The 26,232-nt window shown below is 43.0% G+C and overlaps 1 pseudogene; it reads left to right on the top strand.

Moving 5' to 3' along the window:
- The first annotated feature begins 12,477 nt into the window (after window positions 1-12,477).
- LOC130267635 (dihydrodiol dehydrogenase 3-like) lies at window positions 12,478-21,893 on the top strand (annotated as a pseudogene).
- The last annotated feature ends 4,339 nt before the right edge of the window (window positions 21,894-26,232 follow it).

Raw genomic sequence — 26,232 nt, 5'->3', positions numbered from 1 at the left:
CGTTTTTTTAGTGTAACACGTTTGCACTTTTTCTTGCACTTTGGGTGAATCGAAAAGTGAATCGTAAAGCACGTTCCTCGGCTTTAGATAAAAAAAAAAAAAAAAATTGTAACAAACCTCCTCCTCATGTAATCACATTAATATTTGGGTGACACACTGTAACAAACCTCCTTGTCATGTAATCTACAGACTACTGGGGTGACACACTGTAACAAACCTTCTTGTCATGTAATCTAAGTACTACTGGGGTGACACACTGTAACAAACCTTCTTGTCATGTAATCTAAGTACTAATGGGGTGACACACTGTAACAAATCCGCTCCTTAAGTAATCACCTTACTACTGGGGTGACAAACTGTAACAAACCTCCTCCTCATGTAATCTCCTTACTACTGGGGTGAAACACTGTAACAAACCCCCTCCTCAAGTAATCACCTTACTACCGGGGTGACACACTGTAACAAGCCTCCTCCCCATGTAATCTCTTTACTACTGGGGTGACACACTGTAACAAACCCCCTCCTCATGTAATCTCCTTACTACTGGGGTGACACACTGTAACAATCCTCCTCCTCATGTAATCTCCTTACTATTGGGGTGACACACTGTAACAATCCTCCTCCTCATGTAATCTCCTTACTACTGGGGTGACACACTGTAACAAACCTCCTCATGTAATCTCCTTACTACTGGGGTGACACACTGTAACAAACCTCCTCCTCATGTAATCTCCTTACTACTGGGGTGACACACTGTAACAAACCCCCTCCTCATGTAATCTCCTTACTACTGGGGTGACACACTGTAACAAACCCCTCCTCATGTAATCTCCTTACTACTGAGGTGACACACTCTAACAAACCTCCTCCTCATGTAATCTCCTTCCTACTGGGGTGACACACTGTAACAACCCCATCCTCATGTAATCTCCTTACTACTGGGGTGACACACTGTAACAAACCTCCTCCTCATGTAATCTCCTTACTACTGGGGTGACACACTGTAACAAACCCCCTCCTCATGTAATCTCCTTACTACTGGGGTGACACACTGTAACAAACCCCTCCTCATGTAATCTCCTTACTACTGGGGTGTCACACTGGAACATACCCCCTCCTCATGTAATCTCCTTACTACTGGGGTGACACACTGTAACAAGCCCCCTCCTCATGTAATCTCCTTACTACTGGGGTGACACACTGTAACAAACCTCATCCGCATGTAATCTCCTTACTACTGGGGTGACACACTGTAACAAACCTCCTCCTCATGTAATCTCCTTACTACTGGGGTGACACACTGTAACAAACCTCCTCCTCATGTAATCTCCTTACTACTGGGGTGACAAATTGTAACAAACCCCCTCCTCATGTATTCTCCTTACTACTGGCGTGACACACTGTAACAACCCCATCCTCATGTAATCTCCTTACTACTGGGGTGACACACTGTAACAAACCTCCTCCCCATGTAATCTCCTTACTACTGGGGTGACACACTATAACAAACCTCCTCCTCATGTAATCTCCTTATTACTGGGGTGACACACTGTAACAAACCTCCTCCCCATGTAATCTCCTTACTACTGGGGTGACACACTATAACAAACCTCCTCCTCAGGTAATCTCCTTATTACTGGGGTGACACACTGTAACAAACCTCCTCCTCATGTAATCTCCTTACTACTGGGGTTACACACTGTAACAAACCTCCTCCTCATGTAATCTTTTTACTACTGGGGTGACACACTGTAACAAACCTCCCCCTCATGTAATCTCCTTACCACTGGGGTGACACACTGTAACAAACCTCCTCCTCATGTAATCTCCTTACTACTAGGGTGACACACTGTAACAAACCTCCTCCTCATGTAATCTCCTTACTACTGGGGTGACACACTGTAACAAACTCTCTCCTCATGTAATCTCCTTACTACTGGGGTGACACACTGTAACAAACCTCCTCCTCATGTAATCATCTTACTACTGGGGTGACACACTGTAACAAACCTCCTCCTCATGTAATTACCCTACTACTGGGGTGAAACACTGTAACAAACCTCCTCCTCATGTAATCACCTTAGTATTTGGGTGACACACTGTAACAAACCTCCTCCTCATGTAATCTATTTACTACTGGGATGACACACTGTAACAAATCTCCTCCTCATATAATCTCCTTACTACTGGGGTGACACACTGTAACAAACCCCCTCCTCATGTAATCTCCTTAGTATTTGGGTGACACACTGTAACAAACCTCCTCCTCATGTAATCTATTTACTACTGGGGTGATACACTGTAACAAACCTCCTCCTCATGTAATTACCTTACTACTGTGGTGACACACTGTAACAAACCTCCTCCTCATGTAATCTCCTTACTACTGGGGTGACACACTGTAACAAACTCTCTCCTCATGTAATCTCCTTACTACTGGGGTGACACACTGTAACAAACCTCCTCCTCATGTAATCATCTTACTACTGGGGTGACACACTGTAACAAACCTCCTCCTCATGTAATTACCCTACTACTGGGGTGAAACACTGTAACAAACCTCCTCCTCATGTAATCACCTTAGTATTTGGGTGACACACTGTAACAAACCTCCTCCTCATGTAATCTATTTACTACTGGGATGACACACTGTAACAAATCTCCTCCTCATATAATCTCCTTACTACTGGGGTGACACACTGTAACAAACCCCCTCCTCATGTAATCTCCTTAGTATTTGGGTGACACACTGTAACAAACCTCCTCCTCATGTAATCTATTTACTACTGGGGTGATACACTGTAACAAACCTCCTCCTCATGTAATTACCTTACTACTGTGGTGACACACTGTAACAAACCTGCTTCTTATGTCTTTATGGTGCGGGCTGTGAGCGGGTGGTTCAGATGCTAGCAGGCTAAGTTTCTTGCGGCAGGCAGAGCGGTACCCCTACTGCCCCCACGTAGCGCAGGCACCGATGACGTCACTCATTGGCGCCTGCACTTTGGAGGAAGGAAGACATGGCCCCTGCTGCACTCCGTAGAAGAAGATCGCTGCGTGGGACATCAGGTGAGCATAATTTTTTTTCAACCTGGGAAGGAGGGGAGGGGGAAAAAACTCTGTTGCCTGCACCTGCTGGGGGGGGGGGGGGGGGGGAGACTTTAACTCTAACTCTGCTGCCTGCCCCTACTTGGGGGTGGACTCTAACTCTGCTGCCTACACCTACTAGGGGGGGACTCTAACTCTGCAGTCTACACCTACTGGGGGGCAGGACTTTAACTCTGTTGCCTACACCTACTGGGGGGGTCTCTATCTCTGCTGTCTACACCTACTGGGGGAATCTAACTCTGCTGCCCACACCTACTGGGGGATCTAACTCTGCTGTCTACACTAACGGGGGGGGGGGGCTCTAACTCTGCTGACCACACCTACTGGGGGGGGGGTGGAATCTAACTCTGCTGTCTACTACACCTACTGGGGGGGACTCTAACTCTGCTTTCTACACCTACTGGGGGGGGGGGAGGACTCTAACTCTGCTGCCTACACCTACTGGAGGGGGAACTCTAACTCTGCTGCCTACATCTACTGGGGGGGGGGGGGGCTCTAATTCTGCTGTCTACACCTACTTGGGGGAGGGAAACTCTGCTGCCTACACCTACTGTGGGGGGAATCCTGATGCCTACGCCTACTGTGGGGGGGATCCTGTTGCCTACACCTACTTTGAGGGGGGACCCTGTTGCCTACACCTTCTGTGGAGGGAACCTGCTGCCTACTAGTGTTGAGCGGCATAGGCCATATTCGAATTCGCGAATATTCGCGAATATATGGACGAATATTCGGCTTATATTCGCGAATATTCGCATATTCGTTATATTCGTTTTATTTTCGCATATGCGAATATTCGCGTATGCGAAAATTAACATATGTGAATATTAGCATATGCAAGATTAACACACGTGAACATTCGCATATGCGAAAAGTAGCATATGCGAATGTTCGGATATGCGAATTTTAGCACGCCAGTCTCACACAGTAGTATTACAGCCTTCTTTACACCACACAAGCTGGAAGCAGAGAGGGATGATCACTGTGATGTGTACTGTGAAGAAAAAAAAAATAAATAAAAAAAAAAAACGAATATTCGTAATTACGAATATATAGCGCTATATTCGCGAAATTCGCGAATTCGCGAATATGCGATATTCGCGAATAATATTCGAATTGCGAATATTCGCGAGCAACACTACTGCCTACACCTACTGTGGGGGGACCCTCCTGCCAACACCTACTGTTGAGGGACCCTGCTGCCTACACCTACTGTGGGGGTACCCTCCTGCCAACACCTACTGTTGAGGGACCCTGCTGCCTACACCGACTGTGGGGGAACACTGCTGCCTACACCCACTATGGGGGAACTCTGCTGTCTACCCCTACTATGGGGGAACTCTGCTGCCTACACCTAATGTGAGGGACTATCTACTATGTTCCTGCCTAGCTAATATGGGGACAAACTACTAAACTAATAGGAGGGTTAACTACTAATTACATAGGGGGTTTTCATAGTGCCCCTCCCAAAATTAGACCGTGGATCCACCACTCGGTGGAGGGGGTGCTGGCTACCTACTTGACTAACTGCCTGGTTACCTAACTTTGCACCTGAATGCTTAACTACTTACCTACATACCTGGTGGTCTGATCTGGATGAAGAAGAAAAGGAAAGAGGACGCTGCTGATCAGAAAAGACCCTTGCCCTTGCTTGTTTTTGGTCAGGGGGCCCTGAGTGTTGTCAGTCCGCCCCCCCCCCCGTACCTGGGCATCTTACAGGAATGGCTTTTACCACAAATATACTGTAGTCTATCGTCAGGATGGGGCACCTCCGCATTTTTTATGTGGATGTTCTCTGATACCTGAGTGAAACACTACTATATTGGGTGGGCCGCGTTGGAAGCAACAATTTATCAATACTGCGCCGGCCTCCACGACTAACACCCTGGGTCTTATTTCTGTGGAGGCGACATCAACGACTCAGTTTTACAACCCCACCCCACCCCCCACCCCCAACCTGAAACAACCCATCACTGATATAGAACTTCTATAGATGGTGCGTCTCTTCATGATCATGTGTGTCATGTTCTGGTTATGAATACCGGGGTTATACTTGTGCTCCATCCATTTGGAATAATATAATAGTATATAGTAATAGTAGAAGATTAGTGAATATAGCAATTATGCAACTCAATGTAATCCATATATAGTGTGTAATGAAGAGGAGATAGTCCGGCACTACAAAACTAAGGCTGCAGTCGGACAGGTGACCGATGTGGATAATGCAAGGATTCCCAGAATATGATGTCGGATAAGGCGGTGCAAAAAACCAATGAGGTACATGAACAGTATTGAAAAGAAGACAAGGACAGCACTCACCATCCGTACAGCGTTTTATTGACAGTAGCCAGGCATAACGAGCTGGTACAGGAGCGGAGGCAGGGGACGTAACCGGGACAGACTGTTTCACATTTAGTAACGCTTCTTCCAGCCGGTATACCGGCTGGGAGAAGCATTACTAAACGTGAAACAGTCTGTCCCGGTTACATCCCCTGCCTCCGCTCCTGTACCAGCTCGTTATGCCTGACTACTGTCAATAAAACGCTGTACGGATGGTGAGTGCAGTCCTTGTCTTCTTTTCAATACTGTAATCCTTATAATGTTTGCACTTATCTCGAGCCATATACTGTACATTAGACGTGTTGTCCTAACCAATCAATGCGCACTGGCGTCTTACACTCGTAGCGGCTGGCGGACGCCTGTACCTGCAAGAATGTATTGGATATAATAGAGAAGAAGTCACACAGTACCCGGTGAGTGCCTTTGTCATCTTTGCATTTTTGTCTTACATTAATCCTTTTTCTTCAAAGACAAACTAGTGAAATATTAAAGGGGTACTCCGGTGCCCCAGCGTTCGGAACATTTTTTCAATTGCTTGGAGCGGGCGGCGGGGTTTGTGATCTCATGCCACGCCCCTTGTGATGTAATACCACGCCCCCTTAATGTAAGTCTATGGGAGGGGGCATATCATCTACCACGCCCCCTCCCATAGACTTGAATTGAGGGGGCATGGTGTGATGTCACAAGGGGTGTGGCCATGACATCACAACCCCACAGGCCGCACCCAGCATTCTAAATAAACACTAGGTGCTGCACAGAGATCGAGGTGGTCCAAACTGCGGGCCCCCCGCAATGAGACATTTTATTCCCTAGCCTTTGCATAGGGGATAAAATGTCTAGGGGCGGAGTACCCCTTTAAAGGGGTACTCCGGTGAAAACCTTTTTTCTTTTAAATCAACTGGCTCCGGAAAGTTAAACAGATTTTTTACATTACTTCTATTAAGAAATCTTAATCCTTCCTGTACTTGTTAGCTTCTGAATACTACAGAGGAAATTCTTTTCTTTTTGGAATGCTCTCTGATGACATCACGAGCACAGTGCTCTCTGCTGACACAATAATAACTCTTTATTTATTGTTGTCCTTAGTGGGATTTGAACCCAAGGCCCCTGCACTGCAAGGCAGCAGTGCTAACCACTAAGCCACCATGCTGCCCTTAGCATACATCTGCTATGCCCGGTTGCTAAAATGGACAGAGATGTCAGCAGAGAGCAGTGTGTTCGTGATGTCATCAGTGTTCCAAAAAGAAAGGAATTTCCTCTGTAGCATTCAGCAGCTGATAAGTACTGGAAGGATTAAGATTTTTTTAATAGAAGTAATTTACAAATATGTTTAACTTTCTGGCACCAGTTGATTTAAAAGAAAAAAGGTTTTCACCGGAGTACCCCTTTAAGGCCATGAAGCTGACAGTATGTATATTATTCCTTCTCAGCACTAGATTTGCAGCACTGTGTGTTGGCCTTTAGAGGGAGTTAATTTGTTATATTCATTTGTCTAATATCAGATTCTAATTTTTCATTTTGAGGCCTAAACCACATACAGCAGAACCACAATCATTCGGCCTGTCTTCTTTATTTCACCCTAGTATAAATTTTCACCTTGAGAAATGTTAGTATCCCTGGCACCTTCTGCTCTTCTTCTTGCAGCCACTAGAGGTCAGGCATCTCTTTTTCTGGGACGCGCACAATGAGTGACGTCATCTTGTGCATCCTGAAGGTAGAGACGCTTCTGGCCTCTAGTGGCTGCAGGAAGTAAAGCAGAAGATGTTCTAGATAATGTTTTATGTACAGGTGGCAATCTACCTTCATTGGGCCCTACAGACAGGGGGCAAGCTACCTTTAGAGTTGCCACTTCTAAGGTATCAGGAAATACAACGAGGCAGACTTTCAGGTACAGCTACCTAGCTACAAACAGTTAAGCACTGTTGGCATCATATTATTGAGCAGGAAGAGCGGAGCAGATTGAGATATCCCGTCCTCACATCCAGAACTCATATCTCATCTTCATATCCTGTCCTCATATCTCATCCTCATATCCCGACTTCATATCCCGACCTCATATTCCGTCCACATATTCCAGCTTCATATCTCATCTTCATATTCCGTCCTCATATCTCATCCTCATATCCCGTCCTCATATTCCAGCTTCATATCTCATCTTCATATCCCGTCCTCATATCCTGTCCTCATATCTCATCCTCATATCCCGTTCTCATATTCCAACCGCATATCTCATCCTCATATCCTGACTTTATATCCTGTTCTCATCTTCCAACCTTTTATCTCATCCTCATATCTCGTCCTCATATTCCAGCCTCATATCTCATCTTCATATCCCGACCTCATATCTCGTCCTCATATCTCATCTTCATATCCTGTCCTCACATCCTGTGCTCATATTCCAACCTTCTACTCATATCCCGTCCTCATATCCCGTCCTCATATCTCATCTTCATATCCCGTCCTCATATCACATCTTCATATCCTGACCTCATATCCCGTCCTCATATCTCATCTTCATATCCCGTCCTCATATCTCATTTTCATATCCTGACCTCATATCCCGTCCTCACATCCTGTGCTCATATTCCAACCTTCTACTCATATCCCGTCCTCATATCATAGACTGTAGGTAGGAAATAGAAGGGGGTGGGGCTTGAGGGAGGGGTGTGTCTTGGGTTATTATTCAGTGTAACTTGTAACTGATTGATTGAAATTCATGATCTTTCCATACTGAGGGAGTCCAGTGGGCGGTCCTTTCATTGAGTGACACTTTCCCTGGACTTATAAGAGAGCGAGCAGGGATTTCAATCAATAAGTTACACTGAATATTTCCCAGAAAAGTTATATATCAATCCGTTCAGCTCTTCCTGCTCTATAACATGACTCCCATAGATTAGATAGTATTTTTCATGGTAACAGGTTCTCTTTAAGAAACATTCAAGCGATGGTGTCTGTGAAAGTTCAAACAGGGGTGTTGAGTTTATGTTACGTAACATGCTTATCTCTTTCCATGGTTAAAGTTGTACAGCGGCCACAATGGGTTAATTTACGAGGATATTTATACTGGAAACAAAGCGGCAGTGTAGACAGGGCCATGATGGTTTCCCGTGACTTGGAGACACAATACTCCCGACGTGTTGTTATCTTGGTGCTGCAGAAGTTTAGCTGGGACACCCCCACGATCTCTGTGCAGCACCCGGCATTCTATGTGACGTCCCATCTACAGTCCCGGAAACACAGAGGTTTCCAAGACTGAAGCAGCAGCTGCACGGAGATCGCAGGGGTCCCAGCGGCGCCCCCCACGATCTCTGTGCAGCACCCAGCATTCTATGCCAGGTTGCTGCTCCACTCTCGAAAACCTCTGTGTTTCCAAGACTGAAACGTGTCACGCCACGCCTCTTCCTTACATGTCCGAGACTGGAGCAGCAGCCGGGTGCTGCACGGAGATCACGGGGGCCCAGCGATCAGACATCTTCTCCCCTTGTCTATGGCCGGAATACCCCCTTAAAGGGGTACTCCGGTGGGAAATTTTTTTTTTAAATCAACTGGTTCAAGAAAGTTGAACAGAATTGTAAATTACTTCTATTAAAGGGGTACTCCGCCCCTAGACATCTTATCCCCTATCCAAAGGATAGGGGATAAGATGTCAGATCGCCGCGGTGCCGCTGCTGGGGACCCCCGGGATCCCCGCTGCGGCACTGCGCTATCATTACAGCACAGAGCGAGTTCGCTCTGCACGTAATGACGCGCAATACAGGGGCCGGAGCATCGTTATGTCACGGCTCCGCCCCTCGTGACATCACGGCCCGCCCCTTTCAATACAAGTCTATGGGAGGGGGCGCGGTGGTCGTCACGCCCCCTGCCATAGACTTGCATTAAGGGGGCGGGCCGTGATGTCACGAGGGGCGGAGCCATGACGTCACGCGGCTCCGTCCCCTGTATCGCCCGTCATTACGCACAGAGCGAACTCGCTCTGTGCTGTAATGATAGCGCAGTGCCGCAGCGGGGATCCCGGGGGTCCCCAGCAGCGGCACCACGGCGATCTGACATCTTATCCCCTATCCTTTGGATAGGAATAAGATGTCTAGGGGCAGAGTACCCCTTTAAAAAATCTTAATCCTTCCAGTACTTATCAGCTGCTGTATATTACAGAGGAATTTCATTTCTGTTTGACAACAGTGTTCTCTACTGACACCTCAGTCCATGTCAGGAACTGTCCAGAGCAGGAGAGGTTTGCTATGGGGATTTGCTCCTGCTCTGGACAGTTCCTGATATTGACAGAGGTGTCAGCAGAGAGCACTGTGGTCAGACAGAAAATAAATTCAAGAAGAAAATAACTTCCTATGGAGCATACAGCAGCTGATAAGTTCTGGAAGGATTACATTTTTTTTAATAGATGTAATTTACAAATCTGTTTAACTTTCTGGTACCAGTTGATTAAAACAAATTCTTCCCCTTTAAACCTTATCCCCTTAGGGTGTGAATGTAAGCACCTATCTGCTCTGAGTACAGAAAACATGTTAAACATCTGCGGCGTATGTAAGTGATTGAGTCATACACAGGATTACGACAGTCTAACAAATTAACAAAGCACAAACCTTGCATAGGCCGACATGATAAAACAAGTCTTCACGATGGCTGAATCCTCAGCAAACAATACCAAGAGCACAAGTTAGGTTTCCAACACAAAAAACCTAGGGCCTCATTGACATTTTTTTGGTTTTTCATATGGATTCCCACCATATCAAAATCCTTTGTTCCCATTGTTTTCGAAAGGAAATTTGTCACACAAGATCACTGTTCACACAGGACGGATTTTTCCAACATGGCTTTTAATTCAATTTCCATTAAAGTCAATTGAGGTTGAACATCTGTGCCCAATCCTTGTGTTCACTTTGGTTGAAAACTCTTGTGGAAAAATCCACAAGTAAGTAGGTAGATTTTCTTTTTGAAACTTTTGTTGGTTTCTAAAATACTTTGCGCGAACAAACGTTGGCGACACAGTTTTCAAATCCAGTGTTTTCTCCGTTTTTTGAAGCTTTGCCGTAATTTTTTAATCGTCTACGTATTCTACAGATAAAAGCCCCCTTGATTTCTTTTTTGAAATGAATAATTCCTGGTACGTTCATTGACATCAAGTCAATGGTGATGACCAATTTGACAACAGTCCTGATCAGTGAATGAAGGGAAGATTGGACTGACCCTAGGGTCAGCCCTTTTGACAAGGAAGCCCCCCTCCCTGTAGACCAGAAATTCTGGATTTCTACAGGTATAAAGTCCTCACCAATTTCTCAGTTACAATATTTTGTCGAGAAAGCTTTCAATATTTATTTGCCAAATATAAGCTAAACTAAGACCAATTTTTGCAACAGGCCGACCTGGTAGGAGCTGGTGTTGCACTTAAATTGAAGAGCACCCCTTGTATTTAACCTTTAACTCTTGGGATCTGGACCTCACTGCAGGAAACCCTAAGGCCACCATTCGTAGACTAGTGTCTGATTGCAATGGCTGAATTATCCAAGTGCAGGACACAAAAGGTAGTCAATAGGACTCAGGTAAGGGAGTCTGGTCAACATGAACAACATGCTATCAGAAATAGATAATAGAGAATTAGAAGCCCTCAGGGTCTATGGACTCTTACTTCTTGGGTATAAAATGGAGCAGGAGGAGTCTTATAAATAGGGTATGGTGCCAGCACATCGAAGAAGGACGGAGATAATTTACTGGCCCTTTAGGTAGGTAGGACTCAGTATGCATGTGCTCTAAGAGAGCCCAAGACTAGTATGGTGGAGGGGAGCAGCAAATGCCACATGGAGAGGAAAAGTACAAAATATATTTTCTCTTTCCATCCCCTTCCCCTTAACAGAACCCTGGTCACCTACTGTATCACACCTAAACCACCACAGAACTTCTTTCCTACCAAGGTTTGTCAGACCCTACGAACAAAGACCCCCTGAAATAATGAATCTCCCCTCTACTGTTGCTAAATTCCCATCTAATTTGTCTTGGTATCTCCCCCCCTGCCCTCTACAGAGCCCCATGTGTCCACCACTCGTGTTTTCTGCTTCCCTCATACAGAGGTCCTACTACTTGGTTCAACTTTTTCTGCTGGCTTCTTGACTTTCATGGAGCATGGTCACATACTGCAAGGGATCTCAGTGGCCCTAGAGACTTGTTCGATGGTCTATACAACTTCCATACATTTTAAAGGGGTACTCCGCTGCTCAGCATTTGGAACAAACTGTTCCAAATGATGGAGCCGGTGCCGAGAGCTCGTAACATTATAACCCAGCCCCCTCACAACATCACGCCCTGCCCCCTCAATGCAAGTCTATGGGAGGGGGCGTGACAGCCGTCACGCCCCCTCCCATAGACTTGCATTGAGGGGGTGGGGCATGATGTCATGAGGGGGTGAGGTTATGACGTCAAGAGCTCCCGGCGCTGGCTCCAGCGTTCGGAACAGTTTGTTCCAAACGCTGAGCAGCGAAGTACCCCTTTAAAGCTTTGCTGTCACTAAACATGAGACATCTCAAAAGTTGCAATCGCGTTGTTCTCACTCACTATCACCAGAAGCTGGGTGACCAGAGAAGTATTGCCACAGGGACATTGGGGGATTCCATAAACTGACGTACCATGGATTTAAAATTCTATGCAAAAAGTCTGGGCGGAAAATCCACAGCAAATGTGTGAACACAACGTTATGACAGTAGAAGAGCTTAGCAGCGAAGGCTTCTAGAGTAACAACACCCAGGCCATGAACTCTCATTGCAAAGTAACATTAATGGAAGATAACATTAAGAAATGTTTGTATAGGAGGGTTCTAAACTGCAGCCAAATTTTTGAATCCAGCATGTAAGAATAGGTTGTCCTTATGTAACCTTCTGCATGTTCCCGCCTGGGTGAAGTTGTAGAATTCAAAGGATTGCTATGGAGCCCAGCCATTTCTAGTTACACCCCTGTAGGGGAGCAGTTGCAATAAATAATAGGATATATAGACGACGTTTTCTGCTCTATAAATGTATTTGTTTACAATGACAGTGTAAAGACTCCTCACACCCAGTGCCACATGATTGCGGGTGGGGCGAGGACTGGGTATATACAGCACAAACCTGCGTGGGTAGAGCTTGTGCTCTACAAAACGTTGGCACACACTGAACTATGGCGCTCAAGTCGGACTCTCGCCTTGTGTTGAATGATGGACATAAGATACCAGTAATTGGATTTGGCACCTTTGCCCCACCAGAGGTGAGTGAGCATATTGTAAAGGTGGGCTTCTCTTTTGTAGTGCATTCTGATGTTTACGTCATAGAGCAAATCCAGGGGAATGGTCACCCACATGGGCACCTTGGCATCAAAGTACCACCTTTGCTTATGAACCATCCTCCCTTCCTTGCTCCATTTAGACCTCATGACGTCGATAGTGATGGCGGGCAAGTGACTGTCCCCCTTTTTTTTTAAGAAAAATATTTCTATATGCGGGATAAACTTGACTCACTTATAAGGGTTGTCCAGTACAACAATGAACTGTAAGCCAATGGTCTCAAACTGTGGCCCTCCAGCTTTTGCGAAACTTCAACTCCCAGCATGCCCGGACAGCCGTTGGCTGTCCGGGCATGCTGGGAGTTGAAGTTTTGCTAGATCTGGAGGGCCTCGGTTTGAGACCATTGTTGTTGTTTTTTATTGTTTTTTTTTTATTCTTTATTTATATTTTCAACACGGTTACATTTAAACAAAAAACATGTCAATATAAACAAAAGTATCCCCCCCAGATCCTGTCTGTCGCCATCCTGGCCCGATATTTCTCCAAAGAAAATAAAAAAAAAGGACAAACGAGCACAAAAAAAATAAAAATAAAAAAATAAAAAAAGAGAAGGACAAGCTCTGTCCGTGTCAAGAACTGTCCAGAGCAGCATAGGTTTGCGATGGGGATTTTCTCCTGTTCTGGAAAGTTCCTGATACGGGCATTAGGTGTCAGCAGAGAGCACTGTGGACAAGACAAAAAAGAAATTCAAAAAGAAAAGAATTTCCTCTGTGGCATACAGCTGCTAAAAAGTACTGGAAGGGCAAAGATTTTTTTAATAGAAGGAATTTACAAATCTGTTTAACTTTTTGGCACCAGTTGATTAAAAAAAAAAAAATTATGTTTTCCAAATGTCTTAGCTCCTCCCTTGTAACTGTTGTAATCTGTGAGGGAACCTGGTAGGAAGTGTGAGAATTGCCTGCAGTGCCTCTGCAGGTGGAACAAGGTATTACATTATTTTCATTAGAATCAATAGATTGCTCATGCAATTCATGGCTCCTCCTTAGAGGGAGACTCTCCTTCCAGTCACTCTTTGCCCTGCCTAGTATGTAAAAGTCTAAAATTAGGGACCTCCTCCAGCATATGAGGTTTACCGTGAAGGGTTTATGTACCATAGAGGCAGACCATATGGCTTCTATGGGACCCTTGGAGTGGGGGCCCATCCTGGTTGGCCCCTTTTCTTTTTCTAATGGTAAAAAACTGTGCAGAACTCCTCTCTTTATGGAACTGCATAGTCAGCAAGTTAATGGAGGGGGGTATTGACCAATGGGTCATGGAAAACAAAGGGGGGAATAAACACCAGACCCTAGGAGGACACCATAATAACCGGCCCATATCAATATTTGCTATAGGGCTCCTTTCTTCTATAAACCCCACTGGACCAATCCCTATAATGATCACAATGACATCTTATTTCTTACAGTACACCAAAGAACAGGCTGGGGAAAGCGCCAAGGTGGCCATTGACGTTGGATATCGCTTAATCGATGCCGCCTTTATCTATATGAATGAGGTTCAGGTCGGCAGTGCCATAAATTCTAAGATCGCTGATGGGACAGTAAAGAGAGAAGACATTTTTTACACTGGGAAGGTAACCGTTTTTTACTTTAAAAAAAAAAAAATTGTGTATATATATATATATCAATTTTTTTTTTTTTTTATTAATGTGGCCACTAGGGGGCAATCTCCAACTGCAGGCACATTCATTTTGTATTTGTTTCTGCAGCTTTGGAATAACAACCATGCTCCCGAAAGGGTCCGACCCGCCCTGGAGAAATCCCTGAAGGATCTCCAGCTGGATTACGTAGACCTCTTCCTCATCCACACACCTGTGGAGTTTAAGGTTTGTCCAACAATTGGTTTTGTGATATGTAACAGTTTTGTTCGATTTTGTTTGTTGTATGCCTTGTAAACCTAAAGGGGTATTCCACCCCCAAGACATCCTATCCCCCATCCAAAGGATAGGGGATAAGATGTCTGATCAAGGGGGGGGGGGGGTCCAGCCTCTCCGGGCCGGCATTGCCATCGTGCCCCCTCTCATAGACATGAATGGAGAGGGCTTGATGGCTGTGGTCACCCCTCAGCTACCATGGAGTGGCGTTTGCTCCTTGCAGTGTATTACTGGGGTGCTGCGCCAAGGATCGTGGGGAGGGGGGGTTTGGGGGATAGCGGCCGGACCCCCAGCAATAAGACACATTTTACCCTATCCTTTGGAGTACCTCTGCATATAACACTATTATTTGTTTATACTCCAGTCACATCCAAAGCAGCACAGGGTGTTTCCAAAGGACATGGAGCCAACAGGGGGAAGCATGGAAGCATTACACGTGTCAGTCAAACTTTCTGACTTTGGCAGGATCAGCCAACAATCTAGCTCAGTGGTCTCAAACTGTCTCAAACTGTGGCCCTCCACAGATCGTGTAGGAATATCTCTTTCACCAGAGATGTTGAGCCAGCAAGAGATTCTGAATGCAAGCCTAGGTCTACATAAGGAAATAGACGTAATGGCTTAAAGGGGTTATCCATTGCTTGCTAAAAAATGATATGGTGTTGGGGCGCGGGGGAGGGGGGGGGTGTTTATAGAAAAGAAAAAAAACTCATACATACCTGTCCCCAGTACTCCGCTAGTCCCCGCAGCTCCCACTCAGCTCTGCCCAGTCCCTAGATCTTCCTTCTTCATGCTTCCAAGACAAGCTCTTATTGCAGGACCTACCGGCTCAGCCAATCACTGGCCATAGGGGTGTCCTGTTTTGGGCAGTGACTGGCTGAGCCGGCAGGTCCTGCAACAAGCGCTCGTCTTGGAAGAAGGAAAAAGAGGGAACACCAGGGAATCGGACAAAGGTGCTGTGTTGGACTAGGACTTGGTATGGGTATGAATACTTTTTTTTTCTCCTTCAATCGTCCCAGCACCATATAATTTTTTTTAGAAACTGCTTAATAACCCCTTTAAGTGTAAATGAAATAAATTTAATCTTTTAACTCTTGTTTTTTTTTTTTTTTTTCTATCCCCCCCCAGCCTGGAGATAATCTCTTTCCCAAGGATGAAAATGGCAAAGTCATGTTTCATAACACAGACATCCAGGACACATGGAAGGTATATCATAAGGAATGGATTTACACCTTTAAAGGGGTACTCCACTGGAACATTTTGTCGTGGTGTCACATCACGCCCCCTCAATGCAAGTCTATGGGAGGGGGCGTGACACGCCCCCTCCCATAGACTTGCATCGAGGGGCGTGGTGAGACATCATTACCCCCGCAGCCCGCACCAAGTGTTCGGAACAAAATGTTCCGAAAACTGGGGCAGTGGAGTACCCCTTTAAGCAAATTTATTTGTGAATGACCCATTTTTTCCCATGTTTTTTTTCTAAAATGAAGTAAAAACCGTTTTGAGTGGAGTACCTTTTTAATTACATGAAGGCCTATTAGGGCAATGTGTGGTGCCCACTCAGGACCCCTTTTATTATCCAGAGTAGTGAGAAACTAACAAACAGAAGCTCTCGCTCTGGATGACTTGACTCGCTGACCAATAATGGCCGACCAATGGCCGACCAATAAAACAATTTAAATGGGCACTGTCGGATTCAAAAACTTTTTATATGTTGTACATTTCGGCAAAACATTAATATTTCTAATATACTTCATTAGAAAATGTTATTTCCTTTTTTATAAAAATCATGGCTTATTAAAAAAAAAAAAAAAAAAAAAGACCACTAGGGGTCCCCATACCATCCAGAACATAATCCTATCCGGCTGCAGCATCATCTTTGTCCAGGCTGAAGAACAGGCTCAGACAAAATCCAGGAGGTGAGGGCAGGACTTGCACTCCTCTGTGCTCACTCCTGCCCTATCAGACTGTAGCATAAAAACAGAGGGGGTTACAGAGCAGCCTGCAGTAATTGGATCCAGCACAGCACAGTAGACTCAGGGAGGAAGATGAGTCATGCAGCGTGAGGGAAGTTACAGATATGCCCCCTAGAAAGCACAGGATGAAAAAACATATAGAAAGTATTTGTGAGGGAAATATAAGTGCTAGACACATAAAAACAGGTACTCTTTAACAGGATGCAATTCCACACTGGACCTGTAGTGGCCGCTATATGGCCAGCCATTAATTTATTTGGTTATATAAGCTGATAGACAGGGTCTCAATGGCATAACCTCTTTATATTGTACATTCCAAGGCTATGGAAGCGTGCAAAGATGCTGGGCTTGCCAAATCCATCGGGGTGTCGAATTTTAACCACTGTCAATTGGAAAAGATTCTCAAAATGCCAGTACAAACCAGCGTGCAATGAGGTAAGTGTAAATGTAAGACCTTTCTATTTTATTATTTTCTTTTTGATTCTTTTCTATTGTGAGCTGTAACAATGGCCATACTGCTTGTCACCAGACTTCAGGATCTTTCAATTGTTCTGCAGGTAGAACTTCACATATATCTCAACCAGAACAAGTTACTAGACTTCTGCAAGTCTCATGATATTGTGGTGATGGGATAAGGTGTACTGGGGTCCAGCAGAGCAGAGGGCTGGTAAGAACAAGTATACTGGTTTACTATATGGGATGGCATTACTTTATAATACTGTACAAATATTTATTATGAGTACCTCTGGGTACTTCATAGAAGCTTTTAGAAGAAGTACTAATAAATACAAGAATTCTTTATAGAAGAATATAACTACTAAAATACTGCCTCCTATATACAAGAATATAACTACTATAATACTGCCTCCTATATACAAGAATATAACTACTATAATATTGCTCCTATATACAAGAATATAACTACTATAATACTGCCTCCTATATACAAGAATATAACTACTATAATACTGCTCCTATATACAAGAATATAACTACTATAATACTGCTCCTATATACAAGAATATAACTACTATAATACTGCTCCTATATATAAGAATATAACTACTATAATACTGCTCCTATATACAAGAATATAACTACTATAATACTGCTCCTATATACAAGAATATAACTACTATAATACTGCTCCTATATACAAGAATATAACTACTATAATACTGCTCCTATATACAAGAATATAACTACTATAATATTGCTCCTATATACAAGAATATAACTGCTATAATACTGCCTCCTATATACAAGAATATAACTACTATAATACTGCTCCTCTATACAAGAATATAACTACTATAATATTGCTCCTATATACAAGAATATAACTACTATAATACTGCCCCTATATACAAGAATATAACTACTATAATACTGCCCCTATATACAAGAATATAACTACTATAATACTGCTCCTATATACAAGAATATAACTACTATAATACTGCTCCTATATACAAGAATATAACTACTATAATACTGCTCCTATATACAAGAATATAACTACTATAATACTGCCTCCTATATACAAGAATATAACTACTATAATACTGCTCCTATATACAAGAATATAACTACTATAATACTGCTCCCTATATACAAGAATATAACTACTATAATACTGCTCCTATATACAAGAATATAACTACTATAATACTGCTCCTATATACAAGAATATAACTACTATAATACTGCTCCTATATACAAGAATATAACTACTATAATACTGCTCCTATATATAAGAATATAACTACTATAATACTGCTCCTATATACAAGAATATAACTACTATAATACTGCTCCTATATACAAGAATATAACTACTATAATACTGCTCCTATATACAAGAATATAACTACTATAATACTGCTCCTATATACAAGAATATAACTACTATAATATTGCTCCTATATACAAGAATATAACTGCTATAATACTGCCTCCTATATACAAGAATATAACTACTATAATACTGCTCCTCTACACAAGAATATAACTACTATAATATTGCTCCTATATACAAGAATATAACTACTATAATACTGCCCCTATATACAAGAATATAACTACTATAATACTGCCCCTATATACAAGAATATAACTACTATAATACTGCTCCTATATACAAGAATATAACAATTATAATACTGCTCCTATATACAAGAATATAACTATTATAATACTGCTCCTATATAGTGTTGAGCGGCATAGGCCATATTCGAATTCGCGAATATTCGCGAATATATGGACGAATATTCGTCATACCCTCGTTTTATTTTCGCATATGCGAACATTCGCGTATGCGAAAATTTACAGATGTGAAAATTAGCATACGCGAAAATTAGCACACGCGAAAATCCGCATATGCGAAAATTCGCATATGCTAATTTTCGCATATGCGACTTTTCGCACGCCAGTCTCACACAGTAGTATTAGAGCCTTCTTTACACCACACAAGCTGGAAGCAGAGAGGGGTGATCACTGTGATGTGTACTGTGAAGAAAAAAAACCAAACCAAAAAACGAATATTCGTAATTACGAATATATAGCGCTATATTCACGAATATGTGATATTCGCGAATGATATTTGAAATTGCGAATATTCGCGAGCAACACTACTCCTATATACAAGAATATAACAACTATAATACTGCCTCCTATATACAAGAATATAACTACTATAATACTGCCCCTATATACAAGAATATAACTACTATAATACTGCCCCTATATACAAGAATATAACTACTATAATACTGCTTCTATATACAAGATTATAACTACTATAATACTGCTCCTATATACAAGAATATAACTACTATAATACTGCTCCTATATACAAGAATATAACTACTATAATACTGCTCCTATGTACAAGAATATAACTACTATAATACTGCTCCTATATACAAGAATATAACTACTATAATACTGCCCCTATATACAAGAATATAACTACTATAATACTGCCTACTATATACAAGAATATAACTACTATAATACTGCTCCTATGTACAAGAATATAACTACTATAATACTGCTCCTATATACAAGAATATAACTATAATACTGCTCCTACATACAAGAATATAACTACTATAATACTGCTCCTATATACAAGAATATAACAATTATAATACTGCTCCTATATACAAGAATATAACTACTATAATACTGCTCCTATATACAAGAATATAACTACTATAATGCTGCTCCTATATACAAGAATATATCTACTATAATACTGCTCCTATATACAAGAATATAACTACTATAATACTGCTCCTATATACAAGAATATAACTACTATAATACTGCATCCTATATACAACAATATAACTACTATAATACTGTCTCCTATATACAAGAATATAACTACTATAATACTGCTCCTATATACAAGAATATAACTACTATAATAATGCTCCTATATACAAGAATATAACTCTTATAATACTGCTCCTATGTACAAGAATATAACTACTATAATACTGCTCCTATATACAAGAATATAACTACTATAATACTGATCCTATATACAAGAATATAACTACTATAATACTGCTCCTATATACAAGAATATAACTATTATAATACTGTCTCCTGTATACAAGAATATAACTACTATAATACTGCTCCTATATACAAGAATATAACTATTATAATACTGTCTCCTGTATACAAGAATATAACTACTATAATACTGCCTCCTGTAAAATAAAAAAAAGTATTAAAGAAAAAAATGAATTTTCAGATGTGATGGACATTACTCAAATTATGTAAAGTTTATAAAAGGTAATAATTATTGAATGTTTTTGTTTCCCTTCCATCAGGATTGAGGATCAAGATTCCCCAAAGGTGCTTGAAGACCCCGTATTAAATACAGTCGCCAAGAAGCTGAAACGCACCCCGGCCCAGGTGGCCATGAGATATGTGGTACAGAAGGGGGCTGTCCCTATTGCGAAAAGCTTCAATCCTCAGAGGATCAAAGAGAACTTCCAGGTTAATACAGAAAATAACAATTATTCTTTTTTGTAGGGTTATAAGAGTTAATGGCTCCAATAACTTCCTAATAATTTGGCAAATTTGGGCAAAGTGGGGGTGCTTTAAAAATGAACAACAAAGCATTCTCACCTGCCCCCCATGCACAGCTTTGGATCTTATGGCCCCTGCTGCTTCCCACTTGCTCTGATGTGTGTCTCCTACAGGAGAAGCCCAGTCAACCAATGATTGGCTGAGTGGGCATTTCTATGGGGATTTCAGAGGAAGCAGGGAGCAGCAGGGGTTGGGAGTAATTGCAATGGCAGCTGTGGGGGACGGGGACAGTATGCCTTTAAAAAAAAAAAAAATTTAGCACCTTTACTCCATTACAAAAATAAAAAAAATAAAAAATATGTACCCATAAATTAATTTATATTTGACTTTCCTCCTACAGCTTTTTGACTTTGAAATAAGTGATGAAGATATGAAAAAACTTGATAAAGTCAATAAAAACATGCGTTACCTCAATCTCACTTCGTAAGTTACATTTTACATTATGATTTACAATTTGCATGAAGAAATCCTAATATATATATTTATTTATTTATATATATATTTATTTTATCTTTTATGTGTATTTCAGCTGGAAAGAAAGCCCCAAGTATCCTTATCATGAAGAGTATTAAAAACATTGACCAATTACCGAGTATTTACTCAATAAGGTCTTGAGATTTTGTTTTCCTATTCTGACTGATTTGACTTTGTGATATTATATGTTGTTATAAAAAATAAATAAATAAACTGACCCGGAAATTTCAAGTGAATACCCCTTAGTAGTCAATGTGATTAAATTATCAATTTCAATTACCTCATTCTTTTTTCATGGCTTCCAAAGAGCTAACAAACTGTAGTGGCATTGGTGATAATGCCCATTGCGGTTCCCTAGCTTTTTTACATGTATTATCAATCAACATTTTATTATTTTGGTATAATTTACTCTTCTTTGTTGCTTTTCCACTGTTAAACCTAGGACCTTCTCCTTAGTATTCAATTTAATTTAGTGTTGATTTCTATTAACTCCTCCATGGCTACAAAAGAGCTAAGTACCTGTAGTGACAGGTGGTGAAAGTGCCCATGGCTGTCCCTCACCCTTTTCAACATCCCGAAATGTATATGAATTTGGTGTCATTCCTTCTTCTTTTTTGCCTTCCTACTGTTACAGCTATGGCTTTTTATTTATTTTTTTAATGCAAGGGGAGGAAACTAAGCCTCAGGCAATCATAAATATAATAACAATGGGTGTGTTTTTCCATGTTAATCATACATTTTGCTTGACTGATGTGTTTTATCAAAACACTATAATTTATATACTGCAAACAACTCTATAGAGTTATATAATAAAGGTTCAGCTATAGGGCGGTGGCTCATTTGGAACAGCAACAAGTCCAGACCATGGTACTCTTGGAATGGATAAGCTAAAACGCTGATTTAGAATATGCTAGCTAAAATGGCCAGTCATTAGCTCGCTCCCCTCCCATTGTGTTTGAAACAATGACCAGATTTGTGTGATAGAAAAAGTGGAGTGACTTTCCCACAAGAACCAATCACAGCTCAGGTTTCGCTTTACCAGAGCTCGTTAGCTGAGCTGTGATTGGTTGCTGTGGAAAAATCACTCCACTTTTTTTTCTCACACAGTTTGATAAATCTGGGCCAATGTGTAATAGATGGCGCCTCCAGAGAGCTACACCCAAGATGATAAGACCCACGTGCTGGATGAAAAACACCTGCAGATGAAAGAAACCAATCACAAGGACTGTTATTCATTGTATTTCTTTGCACACTGCACATTGTTACACACTGGAAAAACCCTTGTAATTGTTTTAAATACAGGTAGTATCATTTCTGAATTTTGTGTCAGACTGATTGTCTTCTCTTGTGCATGCACTGATCTTGATACCTAATTAGGAAGGGGGCAGATACTCATCTGATACCGGGTCCGGTTATGATCCATTTCACTCTCACCAAGGATCTGGGCACCGAAGCTGAGTTCATTCTTTCATGTACATTTTATATCTGATAACTTATTGTAATGTCAATTCTTTTTAAAGGGTTACTCTGATACCCAGCATCCGGAACATTGAGTTCTGAACGCTGTGTGTGGGCTTCAGTGTTCAAGCCCGACCCCACGTAACGTCACACCCCGCCATGTGACATCACCTCCTGCCCCCTCAATGCAAGTCTATTGGAAGGGGGCGCGACGGCCATCGCGCCCCCTTCCCATAGACTTTCATTGAGGGGGCAGGCCGTGATGTCACGAGGGGGCGGGCGTGAATACGGAAGCCCGCACACATCGTTCGGAACTCAATGTTCCGGATGCTGGGGAGCGCAGTAACCCTTTAATATTTTTGTGTGGGCTGTGTCCGTTCTTTCTCACAAATCTTAAATCAATCGTAAAACAAAGTGTTACTTACGCTGGAATTCTATTCTTGAACGAGGGTAACAAGTAACAGGACCTACATACAGTAAATAGGGAAAGCCTCAGTGCAGGAAGACAGATAGTGGGAGTATGCTCCTTGGGGTGTTACTTAGTAGTGCTCTCTGCCTGAGACTGCCTGTGGCTGTTCTACTGGGCAGCACACTAACACGGCTCCTCTGTGTGCCCACCTCATCTGTCCTCAGTGGACCCCATCAGAAGATGCCCTACTATACGCTCTCTCTTCCCGTTGATTTGCCCTCTTTTAGCTCCCCTCTTCCCTGTCTGGACATGCCAACAGCTGATGTCAAAATGTAATTACCTCTCCTGAACTTCGGGGACAGGGCATTCTGCCACTTATTTTCGGCATATACCAGTTATTTATTTAATTTGCTGGACCGCCCATTGAGTTATCTCCACGGTTGTTGCAACACTGCCTCCCTGTGACCATCTGCTGACATTGCACCTGTTGCTCATTTCCACCCTGCTCAGAATGCATTCCCACTAAGATTTGGGCATATGGTCTCTGCTGCCATACCTCCACCGGACACGTGGTGCTGTATCCCATTTTAATGAGTCGACCAAAGTCAGCTATGGACTCCGGTCGACTCATTCAAGTGAATGGGATGCCGCACAGGTCTGGGTTTTGTGTCAGACTGATTGTCTTCTCTTGTGCATGCACTGATCCTGATACCTAATTAGGAAGGGGGCAGATACTCATCTGATACTGGGTCCGGTTCAGATCCATTTCACTCTCACCAAGGATCTGGGCACCGAAGCTGAGTTCATTCTTTCATGTACATTTTATATCTGATAACTTATTGTACGGTCAATTCTTTTTAAAGGGTTACTCTGATACCCAGTATCCGGAACATTGAGTTCCGAACGCTGTGTGCGGGCTTCCGTGTTCAAGCCCGACCCCACGTAACGTCACACCCCGTCATGTGACATCACCTCCTGCCCCCTCAATGCAAGTCTATTGGAAGGGGGCGCGACGGCCATCGCGCCCCCTTCCCATAGACTTTCATTGAGGGGGCAGGCCGTGATGTCACGAGGGGGCGGGCGTGAATACGGAAGCCCGCACACATCGTTCGGAACTCAATGTTCCGGATGCTGGGGAGCGCAGTAACCCTTTAATATTTTTGTGTGGGCTGTGTCCGTTCTTTCTCACAAGTCTTGGACCCCATCAGAAGATGCCCTACTATACGCTCTCTCTTCCCGTTGATTTGCCCTCTTTTAGCTCCCCTCTTCCCTGTCTGGACGTGCCAACAGCTGATGTCAAAATGTAATTACCTCTCCTGAACTTCGGGGACAGGGCATTCTGCCACTTATTTTCGGCATATACCAGTTATTTCTTTAATTTGCTGGACCGCCCATTGAGTTATCTCCACGGTTGTTGCAACACTGCCTCCCTGTGACCATCTGCTGACATTGCACCTGTTACTCATTTCCACCCTGCTCAGGATGCATTCCCACTAAGATTTGGGCATATGGTCTCTGCTGCCATACCTCCACCGGACACGTGGTGCTGTATCCCATGTTAATGAGTCGACCAAAGTCAGCTATGGACTCCGGTCGACTCATTCAAGTGAATGGGATGCAGCACAGGTCTGGTGGAGATATGGCAGCGGCCCGTTTTTAAATTTCCTCGCCGGATGCCCAAATCGTAGTGGGAATGTAGCCTCATTCTGTTTTCTCTGAACCTTGATTTTTCATTGTACTTGTTCTTTTTTTAATGTGGAATATGGGAAAAAGGGTTCAATTTAAACTTTTAACATGGAAGGCAGTGGCGTAGCTATAGAGGTCGCAGGGATCGCAGGGCCCCCCCATGTCACTACACTGTGCAGCTGCAGCAACAGGTCCGCCACTCGGGCCCGAGACCGTCGCTGCCAGCAATCTTTATTATTTTTTTTTTCAATTACCTGAGCGCCGGCCCCTTAAAACTCAGCGCAGGGTCAGGGGCATGATGGGAGGCCAGGGGCTGATGGGAGTAGACGTGCGCCGCGCAGGCACGCACGCACGTCAGCTCAAAGCCCCTGACGCGTCCCTGCCTCTGACCCTGTGTTATTGATACCAGGCAGAGGCAAGTGCAGCCGCCCGCCCCACATCGGTGTATGAGGTGATGAGGAGACTGAGGATGGGGTACGGGGGGGGGGGGGGCTGGGTGGTGGTGTATGAGGTGATGAGGAGACTGAGGATGGTGTGCCAGGGGGGGTCGTGAGTGGCGGTGTATGCGGTAATGACTTACGTAAAGACTTAGGGGGCTGAGAAGCCTGGAGGAGGACAGTGCAAGGGTGGGATTCAGCTGGACTAAGAAGAAACACTGTGTGACAGTATTATAAACAGTGGGTGGCAGTATTATATTCAGGAGGTACAGTGTGTAGCAATAATATATTTAGAGGGTACAGTGGTGGCAGTATTATATTCAGGGGGTACAGTGTGTAGTAATAATATATTTAGAGGGTACAGTGGTGGCAGTATTATATTCAGGGGGTATAGTGTGTAGCAATAGTATATTTAGAGGGTACAGTGGGTGTCAGTATTATATTCAGGGGGTACAGTGTGTAGCAATAATATATTTAGACGGTACAGTGGGTGGCAGTATTATATTCAGGGGGTACAGTGTGTAGCAATAATATATTTAGATGGTACAGTGGGTGGCAGTATTATATTCAGGGGGTACAGTGGTTGGCAGTATTATATTCAGGGGGTACAGTGGTTGGCAGTATTATATTCAGGGGTACAGTGGGTGGCAGTATTATATTCAGGGGGTACAGTGGTTGGCAGTATTATATTCAGGGGTATAGTGGGTGTCAGTATTATATTCAGGGGGTACAGTGTGTAGCAATAATATATTTAGACGGTACAGTGGGTGGCAGTATTATATTCAGGGGGTACAGTGTGTAGCAATAATATATTTAGATGGTACAGTGGTTGGCAGTATTATATTCAGGGGGTACAGTGGTTGGCAGTATTATATTCAGGGGTACAGTGGGTGGCAGTATTATATTCAGGGGGTACAGTGGGTGGCAGTATTATTTTCAGTGGGTACAGTGTGTAGCAATAATATATTTAGAGGGTACAGTGGGTGGCAGTATTATATTCAGGGGGTACACTGGGTGGCAGTATTATTTTCAGTGGGTACAGTGTGTAG

Source organism: Hyla sarda, chromosome 4, assembly GCF_029499605.1.
Source record: "Hyla sarda isolate aHylSar1 chromosome 4, aHylSar1.hap1, whole genome shotgun sequence".
Taxonomy (NCBI): Eukaryota; Metazoa; Chordata; class Amphibia; order Anura; family Hylidae; genus Hyla; species Hyla sarda.
The sequence above is the reverse complement of the archived record's forward strand: the minus strand, read 5'-3'. Positions and strand labels throughout refer to the sequence as shown.